The 13560-nt window shown below is 41.5% G+C and overlaps 1 protein-coding gene across 1 annotated transcript in view; it reads right to left on the bottom strand.

Annotated features, from left to right (window-relative positions):
- syt1a (synaptotagmin Ia) overlaps positions 1-13560 on the bottom strand; it is a 167492-nt gene that overhangs the window by 102128 nt on the left and 51804 nt on the right. The window lies entirely within an intron of this gene.

Raw genomic sequence — 13560 nt, 5'->3', positions numbered from 1 at the left:
CTGAAGTCTCCCGGGCAGCAACAAGCAGACAGATACTGTGAGTCTGTGTGTTCTGCCTCTGTTTACTCTTCTGTCCATCAGCACTAATGTGGCAAAATATCCATAATCGATGGTGGTGTTTTGTTTTCCTGCCGCTGTTCAGGGAGGGAGCAGCAGCAGCAGCAGCACAGACACAAACAGCTGTCGGGGAATCTCCTTCCAACAGATGCTGAGCAACGTGGAGGTTTTGGATCATTTCCTCTCATTTGAGGGCGGTCGTGTCTCCCTGCATCCACAATTATATTGTGGTAGTAATAGAAATCACCAATTTCCTACAAAAGAATACCACAAACGTATGGACGTATGATTGCGCGAGCCCTTTGGGGACAATGTGCACATTTTCATTGGGAATCACAGAGCAACTCACACGACCATACATGATAAGAGAATCACAAGAGGATCCAAAATGTAGCTGAATGGTTTCTCAGGTTTCTGTTGCACTGTTGTCCATCTACAGTCCAAGAACCTGCGGAGGTTAACTGGACACTCTAATCTGACCCTACATCAGCTGGGAGTTGCACCAGCAGCCCCCCCTGTATCAGAAGAGTGAGTCATTGAGTATTTTTGTGTCACTCCTTTGCTAAAACTTGTGAGTCCTGTGGTTGCAACCGTATCCTGTAGTGCAGGGGATTTTGGAAGCAGCAGGTGCAGCACAACAAACAAACACCCAGCCTGAACTAAACGCTGTTGTTAAAGATTCCACCGCTAAATCAGACTTTGACAGATAACTCAAACAATCCGTCTCCTGGGGCCATAAAAAAAAAAAAAAAAGGAAAAAAGACACTCCGCGGGAGAGGAATCCATCAAATCTTTGTAGGGTTGCCGCGTGAATGTGCTGCGACTTCTGATTATTGCTATTCAATCTGAGAAAGTGTGTTTACCGACTGACTGACGCACAGATTAAAAGCCATTACTGTGAGTAGGCAGGAGTATAAAAGCAAAGCATTTCCAGGCGGCGCATTCAGTCACTTTTACGCCGTCAGAATACAAAAAATAATGACGGAAATTGAAACAGCAAATTAAGTCTATTTTCCCTCGAGCTGGGCAAATCAAATCATGTTGTTTATTCCTCTCTCCTCACTGCCTATAGATAGTTAAAAATGAAAACCCGTCGTTGTGAAACACATACTGTGGGCAGTGTTTTTGTGGGTTTTTCACTTCACCACAAACGCTCAGCGTTCCCCGCACTCTTTCCAGCTGTTCTCACATGTTAATCTCAGACAAGCGAGCGCCGGCTGTGGTCGACACCCGCGACACAATCGCGTGGCACAAAACCCAAGCGATGCATCACCGCTTGAGATGCGCCGCTAAATATGCATGCATGACAAACGGCCTGATGGGAACACAGCGAGCGCGTCACTGTGATGCGAGTCGAGCGGTGGTTCGCCTCATTGTGAGTTTTGAGCAGCCATCTGCACACGCTCTTTTGTGTGGCTCTGGCGAACATGACTCCGGTTGCCTGCGGTGCTTTCCCATTTTGCTCCGTCTGCTCATCACTCTTTACCACTTCATACCAAAAAGCAAAAAAAACTCAAGTCGTCCTATGAGATGTTGGTTTGTTTCGGGGAATTCGTCTGGGGGTCCAATTTGTGGGAATTAGTGACATCTAATGGTTAGATTGTAGAGTGCAAGAAAATGAGGACTCAACCCCAAACTTTCCCACGTGTGTTTTGGACACTTGCTTGCTTGACTTTTGGTTGTTCATTAAATCAGATGATGATGACGTCCAATTCTGTCCTTCAGTGGTGAGTCTTGGATGGTTATGTACAGTATATCAGTCCTGGAACCAGTCTTGTGTAAAGTACTGTACCTAAAAAGGGCTACTTGATTATCTTACCAGAAAAGGACTTTGGTAGAAGTCACTTTACTTAAGTAAATGTCTTAAAAATATAGGACATTTACTGTGCTTAATTTTCTAAGAGTTAGGATTGAGCCACAGTGGCTCAGTGGTGCGGTGAGTTGTTTTTCAACTGGTTTGTTTGCGAGTCAACATGTGATTTATATGTACTTGCTAAAGTACATATAAAAGCTTTGTCCAAGGTTATATAAACCCAAAATATTTTTTTAATTTAAAGTGGTTACACTTCAAACATACGTATGGGGCAGTATGTTCAATTTATGTCAATAAATACTACTAAATAGAGATTTTTTGGGTGAAACATTGTAAGATCAGATGGGCTTCAGATCTCCATGTTCTTGTCTTGTCTGAATGGGTTTTCTCCAGGCGCTACAGCTTCCTACCACAGCTGAAGGACTTGTAGATTGGGGTTAAGGTTACTGGAGACTCCAGATTAACCTTGCGTGTGAATGTGAATGACTCCAGTGAAGGTTTATCTCACTTCGTCCCTAATGTCAGCCGGGATTGGCTGAAGCTCCCATGACCGGTGAAGGATAAACGGTAAAGATAATGGACGGATGAACGCCGTCTTTATATCTGAGATGATTTCTTCAGTATTTGCTCCGGAGAACCCTTTATTCACTAATCTGTGAGGTAGTGGTGGTAGAGTGCACTGACATTTATAAGTGAGTGGTGGGTCCTTGCTTTCTTAACAGGTATTTAAGCCGAGCTGGAGTCAGTCATGGATCACATATATGGTCCTTTATGAGCTTAAAGGACAATCGCGGACATCATAAACCCACTGACCTTGATACTGCACTTTTATTTTAAACATAAAAAAGACATTCCCAATTAGGAAAATGGAAGCCATCCAGATGTCGGCTGCACTACTGCAAAGACGTTCCATTCCTCTCACGGCACCGCAGGTTTGGCAATCTCCACGCGCGACAACCCGTGCGGCAGCTTACGTAACGACACGACGACGAGGCAAGGACGCAATCTTTACATCAGGGGAGCAGGCATGGGAGGGGCACGGCACTGACAGAAGAGATATTACCCACAGTAATCGACACTGAGGGGGTGAGCTGTAGAGCGAGCTGACCTTGAAGAGTTTAACCTGCCAATCAAAAGCGTGTGTGTGTGTGTTTCCTCCTCGCTGACAAGCAGCCGGGCAGAAAGCGGAGACCCAGATCTGTCAGCGGAGTCCAGATGTATAAATGATGAGGAGACACAGTCGGGGAACACGAGCGCCACTTCACACACTTTTGATAAATCACACGCGATAATGTGCTTTGTGTCGTGCATGTTTAGCATTAATTGCTGTGCCTGTACAGTAACTGTGGCCTTTTGTGCAATTTATTTTTGCAATTCATTGTCAACAGCGACTGTTGAAAAAAGTGTGACACGATTTCTGGAAGCCCGCACATTTTTGCTGGAAGAGAAGAGAAGAGATAGAGAGGGGAAGGAGGAGGAGGAAAAGTGGCCGTTTCTTTTCCTCATCAACTATGACTGAAGTTGCTCGGATTGCACCAATTTGCCACTGAAAATTTACTTCCAAATTCATCTTAAAACCATTTAATGAGCTGAATGACTTGATATTGACCAACAATTTACGAAAAGTGTGCTATTATGTTCTTGCCTTTTCGGAATAGTTTGCCATTTATCTGTGTGGTATGTAGGCAGCATAAGACTTGCAGTTCAAAGTGAATGTGATGGATTTGTTGGCAGGATAAAAAAAAAAATGTCTTTGCTGGACAGAAAACTACTGAGACCGAGCGCGGCATGTCAAAACATCTTCAATGCCAGAAAGGCTTTGGTGAAACAGGCACGTCTCTAACCACAAAAAGCCACATAAGTGCCTAGCAACTGTATTCCAGCGTGTGTCACAATGGCGGTGCTCTACTTTGCAGTAGTACATCTACTCTACGTCAGGTAAATCTCTGTGGACAAAAGGTGTCCGTCATCCGCTCAAATAAAGACGCTTCCGCTGGTCAAACTGTGACATTTTAAAATCTCATAAAGCCTCTAAATCACCACCACTCAAATCAAACAAAGGCATCCAGTAAGAAAAAGTTTCCTCTGAAACTTTGCAAAGAGCGCCGGCTGAATTTAGCAGGTGCGATGCTGTGAAATAAGACGTCTGGCACTTGTATGATTCCGACACATAACATGCTGTCGTTCCATTTCGACGTATTCTTTTTGAGACGCAGCCTGCTGCTTATTTGCAGAATGCAGTCTTTCACCCGCCGCCGACATCCAGAGGTGCCGTTCTCCGCCGCTGTAAAAGCTAACGCCGCTGAAAAATATTGAGCGCGACGGCGAGATTGACACTTCACAGTGGATAGGAATAAGAAATGCGGGGCTCAGTCTCGAGCTGAGACTGACGCCCCCCAATTCCATTTCTCATTTCGTCCCCTTGTGACTGAGTTACTGGGTCGAAATGGAACACCCCTGATACACAATCATGTAGCAGACGCGATGTGTTTTGCCAGAGATACAACATGCCACTGTCAAAACAAACAAACAAACAAACATGGCGTTGTCAGCTGCTCCTACAGTATATTGATGTCTTGGACTATAGGCGTTAATAAGCATGAAGCAGAGACATGTCAGAAAACATGTTTAGTGCTGGGTAATACCGGTGTACCAATTGTTGCTGTTACCATGGCTACTCAACATGCTAACTACCAAGGAGTATTTGTATGATTATTTAAAAGTCAATGGTACAAAAAAATGCCAACTTTATTTTACCCCCAAAAACTACCCAATTAGTGGCACATACATTATCACACATACACACATGACAGTTTTGCTGAATACAACACACTGTGGACCATGCATTAATTAATGAAATTTACTAGGGTCACTGAATGCATCTTGAACACATTTTGTAAAGTGCTCCTCCACACAGCTGGGGTCAAAATATCGATTTGGTGATATACCGTCATGCTTCCTCGTGCGACACGATAATATTGTTATTTTAATCAACAAATTAAGGCACTCTGGCCGGCATTGCTACTTCATGTCTCTTTGTGGCGGCACTGCTCAAATTTGGGGGAAACTTGGGGCGGAATTACATGGATTTTATGACCTTTGTTCTCCATGTTATGAATAAATAGAGAAACCCTGGAGAGAAATTCCTGCCAACAAAATTATGTCTGAAGTAGCAACGTCGATCATCTCTCACATAGGTTTCAATGGAGCACTTGCGGTATTTGTACTACCTCATAAAGACTGCAGTGACGAAAGCACACGCTGATGGGAGGCATGTGTAGTGGTGGTGTTTGGAGAGAATACAAATGTTCCTCTGATAATCCCTAGTGACAGTTGAGCAGCATTTAGCTTGAAATGCCTATTCCTAATGCCAACTTTAGACAGTTCACTTGGATTTGGGTAATCTCTGAGGCCTCTTGTAGCCGTCAGTCTGGAGTGTGCCACTGAAAAATCTCAATTTGAAGGGCTAGTTAGACTGTACTCTTCAACCCTTCCCTCCCCTCCAAGTATTGGGACACACTATGCTCAAAATAGAAGGGTAGGCTTTAGTAGCGTGAGGAAGGGGTGAAATGGGATTGAGTGTGAGACTCCCACGAGATTAAATCCTCCGATCCACCACTGCCACATACCGCCTGCCATCCTCTCTTTCTACATTTGATGGCTGCTCACTGGGAGAGTAATTATAAATCCCAGGCATCACTTTGAATCGTAAACTCCCTTCATGTGGAGGCCAAAGGTCAACCGGTGCCGTTAGAACCTTTAAAAGCACCTTTGAAATGACTATTTTATGTGCGTTCATTGTGCATTTTTGTGCCTCCCTATGTTGACGTCACACACTCTCATGCCAAAGGTTCCACTCCAACCTTGTTTTCCCTCATAAGACACGAAAAACGGGGGAGGGGGGGGGGTCACAAAATCTCCAGCATGGGCCTTTATCTCTGTGGCAGCATGTTGTCCCGCCTGCCGTCTGAGCAAACAGAATTACCTTGATGAGCAGAAGCAGCCTTGTTTACTCCATGTGTCAAGGTGCTTCGGGGGTGACTGTGACTCACTTGTCGAGCGAGGCGAAGAAACTTTTAGAGACGAGACAAAGCTCTGTAGAACCTGCCGGAAATTCCAAGGCGACTGGGATTCAGAGTTGACTGCTACTTGTACAGGTCGTGAACTTCTGCGAGTTCTTTTGAATTGTCTGTTAGTCTGTTTTTGGTTTTTTTTTTGTGATTTGTCATCTGTGTTGACTCATATCTGTGCTTTGCCTCAACTTGACCCGGAAAAAAGTCAGAATTCTTATCGTATTTGTTTATACGATGACAACTGCACTCAGTATGTGGCACAAAAATACAGGATAAGTAGAAAAATCATCAATTTAACACATTCTGATTTTTCAGTAGTGTCGTCATCTGCCAACACTAAAATTCCAAACAAAGACGACTGAATTGCATATGCAGCGTAGAAGAATTCATGATTAACAGGTCATCAACTTCAAACTTCAAATGTGTGTATACATGTATGTACATATATATATATATATGTATATATATATATATATGTATGTACATATATATACATACATAGATATATATACATACATATATCTATACATATATACATACATACTGTACATACATATATATATACATATATACATACATACATACATGTGTATATATATATATGTATACATATACATATATACATATATATATATATATATATATATATATATATATATATATATATATATATATACACACACACATGTATATGTATAGGCTACTGGCTGTACATCGCCTATAAATCCAGTTGATACTTAGTGACATAAACGTTTCACAAGGGAAAAGAATGTTACTGTTGCCACAGCAACAATGTCGTCGATGGTATCAAGCAGGGCTGCTCAATTATGGGAAAAACTAATAATCACAATCATTTGAGTTCACGGTTAAGAGTTCAGCTTGAAACAAATGGAATTTTTTGTACGTAAAAGAAAGAGGGACTTTTGAATGAATTTACCTTAAATTATACAATATAGTATATATAAATTATTGTATATTGTGTTTAACCCGGGATACCACTGAACACCTGCTCAAACCATTACATAATAGATATTTTCAGAATAAAAGCCCCCCGATTTTTTTGTAATAATCATTTCGTATTCGATTATTTTGTTTTTGTCATTATTTGGGGCCGTAATCGTAATTGAAACACAAGGTTTTTTTTTTGGTTTTTTTTATGAAGTTTGGACCCAAAAAAATTTATTGGACCTTGCCGCGATGACGTCTTTCATCCACTGCAGAACCTGCAGGTGAACATATGTCACAAGAAATCAGCGTGACCCTCTAGATTTAATGATACAGATTCACACAAACATGCAGCTGCGGGCGCGATTTCTGCAAAGAAGTGAAGTGTGAATTGTTCTCTGCAGTTCCGTGTTATTAAAAAATCTGTTTTATTGCAAACACTTCACTCCCCTGGATGAGAGAATAATAACGTAATCAAATCTAGGTTTATGGGGGGGGTGTGCCCATATAAACACAGATGGTGTTGTTGTTTTTCCCTATCACAGTTACACTGTGTAATCAGCTGTAACATCATAATAATGAGTTCTGAACACAAGTTCCACGGTCCACACCCAGCGCTGAAGTACACAGATAACACAGACATTCTATATTCATAATCTCTGTAATCACTAGAAATCGGCATGATCTCAATGTTCAGCAAAAATAACTCTGATTTACGGTTTTCGTCACATGTTTACAAATAAATTGTAATTTAAAAAATATATATATTTAAGCCCAAAAACAAAGAATACAAAGTGAGTTGTATCCACTGTGGAATTGAAATTGGATTAAAAAGCTGTATTAGTTAAATAGGAGCCCCTTTTATAGCCCACCTGCAATACCACCGAGGTCCACTAGTTGACCTCAGCCCACACTTTGACTCACATTTATTTAACTTATAAGTCGTTTTTTTTTCTTGTTCCATTTCGACGGCAAAACAATGAAACATACGGAAATGACAGAGAAGTTTCTGTGAAAAAAATCCTTCATTTAATGCTAATCTGAAAGCAGAAAAACAACATAAATGTACAGATTTGAGGAGATAAAAAGACTCTTTCAATCAAGCGGGGGTTTAGTTCAGTTAAGACGAAGGATTTTGTGGACGGAAGACTTTCAACGCACAAGAAAACATGTTTTCTTACTGTGCACATGACAATAAACACTTTGAATCGATGTGTATGTGTTAGTTCTTCATCCACAGTATTCTAGTATTTATTGTATTACATTTATTGTTAACCCTTAATGAGGTCACATCAGGCTTTAAAAAATGAATGAATTTTTTGTCTTCTGAAAGTTGTAACTAAACCCCATCCTCTATAGCTAACTCAGAGAGGAGGAGGGCGTGGCCTGGTAGTGAAATCTGACGCTCAGTGTAGACTGTCTAAGAAGGGGGAGGAGTCTGGGACAATGAGCCTTGCACTGAAGAGTTATGTAAAAATGTCATTTAGGGGGTTTTGTTACACTTTAAGCATTTTTTGTCGTGATATAAATAAGCAATAATTGTGCGGAAGTCACAAAATCGATTTTTTTTTTCATTTTTCTTTCCTTTTTGTTCATAAAAACGAGTTGAAAAGTGTTTTCAAATTTCACTAATTCAATCCGATTTTAACTATTATTATTACTATCGAGTACTTAGTAGTTTTTCATCAAAAAAAGGACATAAGACACTCTATATTGCACAGTCTTATAGTCTCTGTGTTCTAAGGGTTAATCACTGTATAAATAAACTTTATTTACACCGTTTATTTACTCTCTCATTCGTCATATTTAACTGTGTTCAGCAGCGACAGCGTGAAGTCTTCCCCGACCTTGATGCTCGACTGTACATCACGTCTGAACGACCTTGTCGCCTCTCTCTCCTCATTAGTCTCCCATGTAGTTTATGTCAGGATGACTAAGTGACGTGTCCTCCTCTCCTCAGCTGCATTGTGGGAGAATTTAAATCATCGCGTCGCCTCTGTGGAGAACCACGTTCATGTTAATGTGCGAATGTGTGGAGGAGGGCAGGGGGAAACTAAAGTAGGCCAAAGGGATGGGGGCAGGCGATGGTGGCGATGGTGGGGGTCGTCATGGTGACAGCAGCCAAAGAACCAAATGCACCTGTGTAATCTCAGTAAATGGTTAATTCCATTTGCTGATTCATGAAGCCATGACATGTATCCTTTCATGTCTTTAAAGGAACAGTGTGTCAAATCCAGTTTTTATGTTGCAGCTGAACGTGCTTCTCTTCTCTTCAGTTTGCATTAGCGATGGGAAGTCCGGCTCTTTTTAAAAGATTCAGTCGGCTCTTATGCCTCCTAAACGCCTTCTATTTTAGCCTAATTTAGCAATTATGATGGTTTGTGTGTTGGTAAGCCAGATGCTGCTTCTTCTTTGTTTATTTAGTTCGTACTTCTCATTACCGTAATTTGTGATATCTAGGAAATCCAGAAACTATGGACTGGCGATCTGTCCAGGGTTTGACCCGCGCCTTTTCGCCCTGCGCGACCCTCATGTGGTGGATAAAGTGGTAGAAGACGAATGGACGGATGCGTGGAAAGTCATTATGTCATTACGGAAGCCCCTCAGGGACTCCCGTGGAACAACCATTCGCGGGTGAGATTCACCGTTGTGTTGCCCACGTACAATTCTACAGCCATGAAATCAAAAATAAATGCAGGTGGGCTAAATATCATGATGGTCATAAGAGGGTTAAGTGTATAGATGATTATTTACTGACCTAAGGGCACTTTATCCGAGTATTTTAATTTAATCATTTTATCTTACTATGCTGCTAAGTATTGTGACTGTCACCACATAGCATTTCATTGTGTAGGAATATTACGCAGTGACAATAAAGTACCTACTCCCTGATCTCTTATAAACATCGATGTTGCTACGGCAACAAGGGTGGCAAAATAATTAATTTAAAAAGGCAAAGAAAAATCTGTTTTGGAGTCTTACTGACTGATTAAAACATTGTTTTGATTTTCTTTAAATCTCTCCTCTTTTGTGTTCCCCGACATTAAAATCCCAAACCCAAAAAAAGCACTCCGTTGCACTTGCAGCACCAAAGACTGCAGGTTTTGCAGGCGATCGACTGAGACGCCGTGCATGAGTGACAACAGTTGCAGCAGGATTACAACAGCCACGTCTGTGTGAGGAGTTTTTGTGTCTTAATGGTTTCCTCCATGGCGAGTTTTGGGACCAGGAGAAAGTCATGCAAGCGTGGAAATTGGGTTCTAGTTGTAGGTTTTTGGCGCACAATCTCATTTTAACACGTATAAAACGTATATAAAACAGAATTTGTGAGGATTAAAGACATATCCAGCTGTTGTTTTGTAGCTATTGGAGCAGGAAAGGCTTTCTTTCAGAAAATATTCGAATATAAGAAGCTGAAAAATCAGATAACTTGTTTTTAGATATCGATATAGATTATCGACATAGTTGCCCACTTTCACTTCACACCGTGCCCTGAAAGGAAAAAGTGCATCCTCCAAAAGTTCTAGAGATGCCTTTTCCTCTTGTTATAGAGGTCCCGAAATCAGGCTCCTGCATTAGTGTCACGAAAAATGATGTCTGCAGCCCGATGATCAAAGCTGCTGTGTGCCTTTAAAAAGGCTTGACTCTCGGGGGCAAAAAGGCGGGTGCTTCATTGACTCCAGCTCCTCTTCTCTGCCTTTGAGGAAGCGACAGGGCTTTCATTTGCTCCTGCTGCCTCACCACTATTACCGCGCGCGCGAGAGAGAGAGAGAGAGAGAGAGTAGGTGCCCCGCGGCCTTTTCATCTTAAAGAGCGCACTGGAACAAGGTGTGCTCGGATAATGCTGTCATTTTCATTTCACTTTCAGGATGAGTTTAAAAGATATGATTATATATGAAAAAAAATGAGCTGGCACTGCCTCCAATTTTCATCAAAGGATTGTCGTCTGGTGCTACCAACACCCCGCACACGACAATCTAGACGCGTTCCGTGTGTTGTTCCACACTGGTGGAATGACCCACCGAGTGCTACCAGAATAGGGGGCGTCCCTGTCCATCTTCAAGAAGCTCTTGAAGGCCCAGCTCTTCTAAGAGCATCTTCTGTCCTAGCACTTTCCCTTCTGCACTTGGATCAGCCCACTGTTCCCATCTAGAGGAGTTCTTTCCAAGACTTCTCCTATATGTCGCTTTGGATAAATGTTGAATGTCTGATTGAAGTACGACCGTTCAGAATGAGCAACGTCGAGGTCTAATTCTTAAGTTCTTCTACACCCTGAAGTCCAAACCAAACAAGATATCATATTGGAGCGTTTACACTTTGGCAAAGACTTCCTCAGTCTCTCTGTGTAACAAAGCAGCTTGTGAGCACAGCGTTTTATTCTCGGAGGTGTGAAAAACCTGACGTAGTCTTCAGAAATAACAGCACACACAGTCTTAGGAGGTGTTTTGTTACCTAGCAACTTGACTGAGAAAACCTTACTTTGACGCAGTGCTATTAGTGAAGTAACGCCATTAACCCAACAGAAATTTGTAACCTACACTAGTCCACATACAACAAACTCGTACTTTAAGGCAACAACTGTGTCGGGTTCAGCTCGGCTGCCATCTTGCAAACACCGCAGAGAGGAATTAAAAAATCCCCTCTGAAGTGTGGGAGCGCTGATGAAGCCGCGCAGGCAGAAGGTTCACCGGTGTTTGAACACAACAAACAGACAGCCAGCATTACGCTCCCTTGTTCAATTTACAGCCGACCGCGAGCCAGTGCAGCATTAAACAAGCATCTGGGTGTTTTGGCTGAGGCTGCCGTTGGCTTGGAGGAGATGAGACATCCCTTTTTTTTGCGTGGCTCAGCACCGAGATGCAAGTCACCACATGTGAGACTGCAGGCCTGTCGCGGTGGAGGTACTTCCCTTAGGGGCTGATTTGAGGGTGCAAGAGCATTCATCCATCCATCCATTTTCTATGGCTTCATCCTCCACAGAACCCAATCATTTATCTAATCCCCATATTGCATGTTTTTGGACTGTGGAAGGAAACCGGAGAAAACCCAAGCACACACACAGGGAAAACAAATTCCATGCATTAAGGTCCTTGTTCCAATCGGGCCTCAAACCTGGGTCTTCCTGGTGCAAAGGCAAGAGTGCTAACCACTACACCAACCGTGTGACCTGGTGCAAGCACATAAGAGGCAGAATAAAAGCCTTTTTATCAACTAACTGATGAATGTATGATCAACATACATTCATCAGTTTAAGTGTTTTTTATAAGTTTTCTGATTTTTTAAGCTCCTTAAATGTTTATATATTCTGGTTTCTTGTGCCATATAGCAAAGAAATTGTTAACCCTTTAATTGTTAACCCTTTAATTGTTAACCCTGAAAGCTGAGAAGTTGCACGGATTTTACGGTAATTTCACACGCGATGCTGAAGGAAGCCAGCGAATCAACGTCTTTGACGCCAAAGAAGTTGGAAAAAACGCCTGTATATAATTTCCATTTTTTGGCCTGTTTATGGATATTCAGAGAAAAACTCAAACAAATGTTATGTTAAATATGTTTTATACTGCTCATATTTCAAATTTAACATCCAAAAATCTGTACAACTACAGTGTTTGGGCTTGTTTTCCTTCATTTTAAATTGTTAATACACCATTTTAACATGCAGTAAATTGTAAAGAACTGAAACTTTCATGGTTAAAATAAGCACAAAAATAGAAAAACAAGTCCAGACAGACATTTTGAGGCTTAGGTGTTGTGTGATTTATTTTAGAGACATTTGAGTATGTTATCATTTTGAGGTTTGGGAAACATCAATCAACATTTTCCGACCCTTGTACGTCATGTTTAATTGTACAATAATATATTATTTGTACCATTTACATCTAGAGCCTTTGATCCAAGTGCCAGGTAATTTCAAAAGTCTATCCACTCATATGCATAACTCGACATGATTGCTTCCGGAGAAATGCTTATTTTGTTGATCTCCCCTGCTGCGATCTCACTGAAAGACTATCAAATGCCTAAGTGTGCCTTTCAGGAAACTTACTAGAAGATTACTGAGAATATGAGACCATTAAAGTGAAGCGTTAGAGATCATTATATATCCTTAGTGCCTAAAAGAAATCATAATAGTAATCAGAGATGGGAAAAATACGCATTTGACATAAATTGGCAACGCATATAGACATATAAATCAAGTAAACAAAGCTTTATTTTAAGGGAAAATACCGACCTTGAACTATCAAAAACAAAACAATAAAAAGTACTTAGATATCATTACACTGTGAGAAAAAGAGGGGAAAGCTCGACAGGATCAGAACGACCTTCACGCGATACAAAATACCTTTCGAGGAGGTAAATATGGAGCTGTTGTTGCCTATGAGTATGACGTCAACACACGGACGTAGTGAGTAAATGCAAACAACAAGCAAACCAAATCAATTCACGGCGCCAACGTGCTGCGGACAATGATGTTCCCTTAGTCTCACTAATCGTTTTTTTTTTGGGAAGTTTCGTGGCTCTCATATGCATGTGTGACCGAGTCCAGGCCTGGAGATCTGCTCAAAATATTTTCCCGCCAGATTAAGTTTGCTAAACACACAATTCAGAGCAATTACCTTCGCCTCACGTGTGTTATTACGACGATGAGGAGGCAACCTGTAAATATCATTGTAT

The sequence above is a fragment of the Solea senegalensis genome, linkage group LG3, assembly GCF_019176455.1.
Source record: "Solea senegalensis isolate Sse05_10M linkage group LG3, IFAPA_SoseM_1, whole genome shotgun sequence".
In the NCBI taxonomy this organism is placed as follows: Eukaryota; Metazoa; Chordata; class Actinopteri; order Pleuronectiformes; family Soleidae; genus Solea; species Solea senegalensis.
This window is presented reverse-complemented; position numbering and strand designations above follow the sequence as displayed.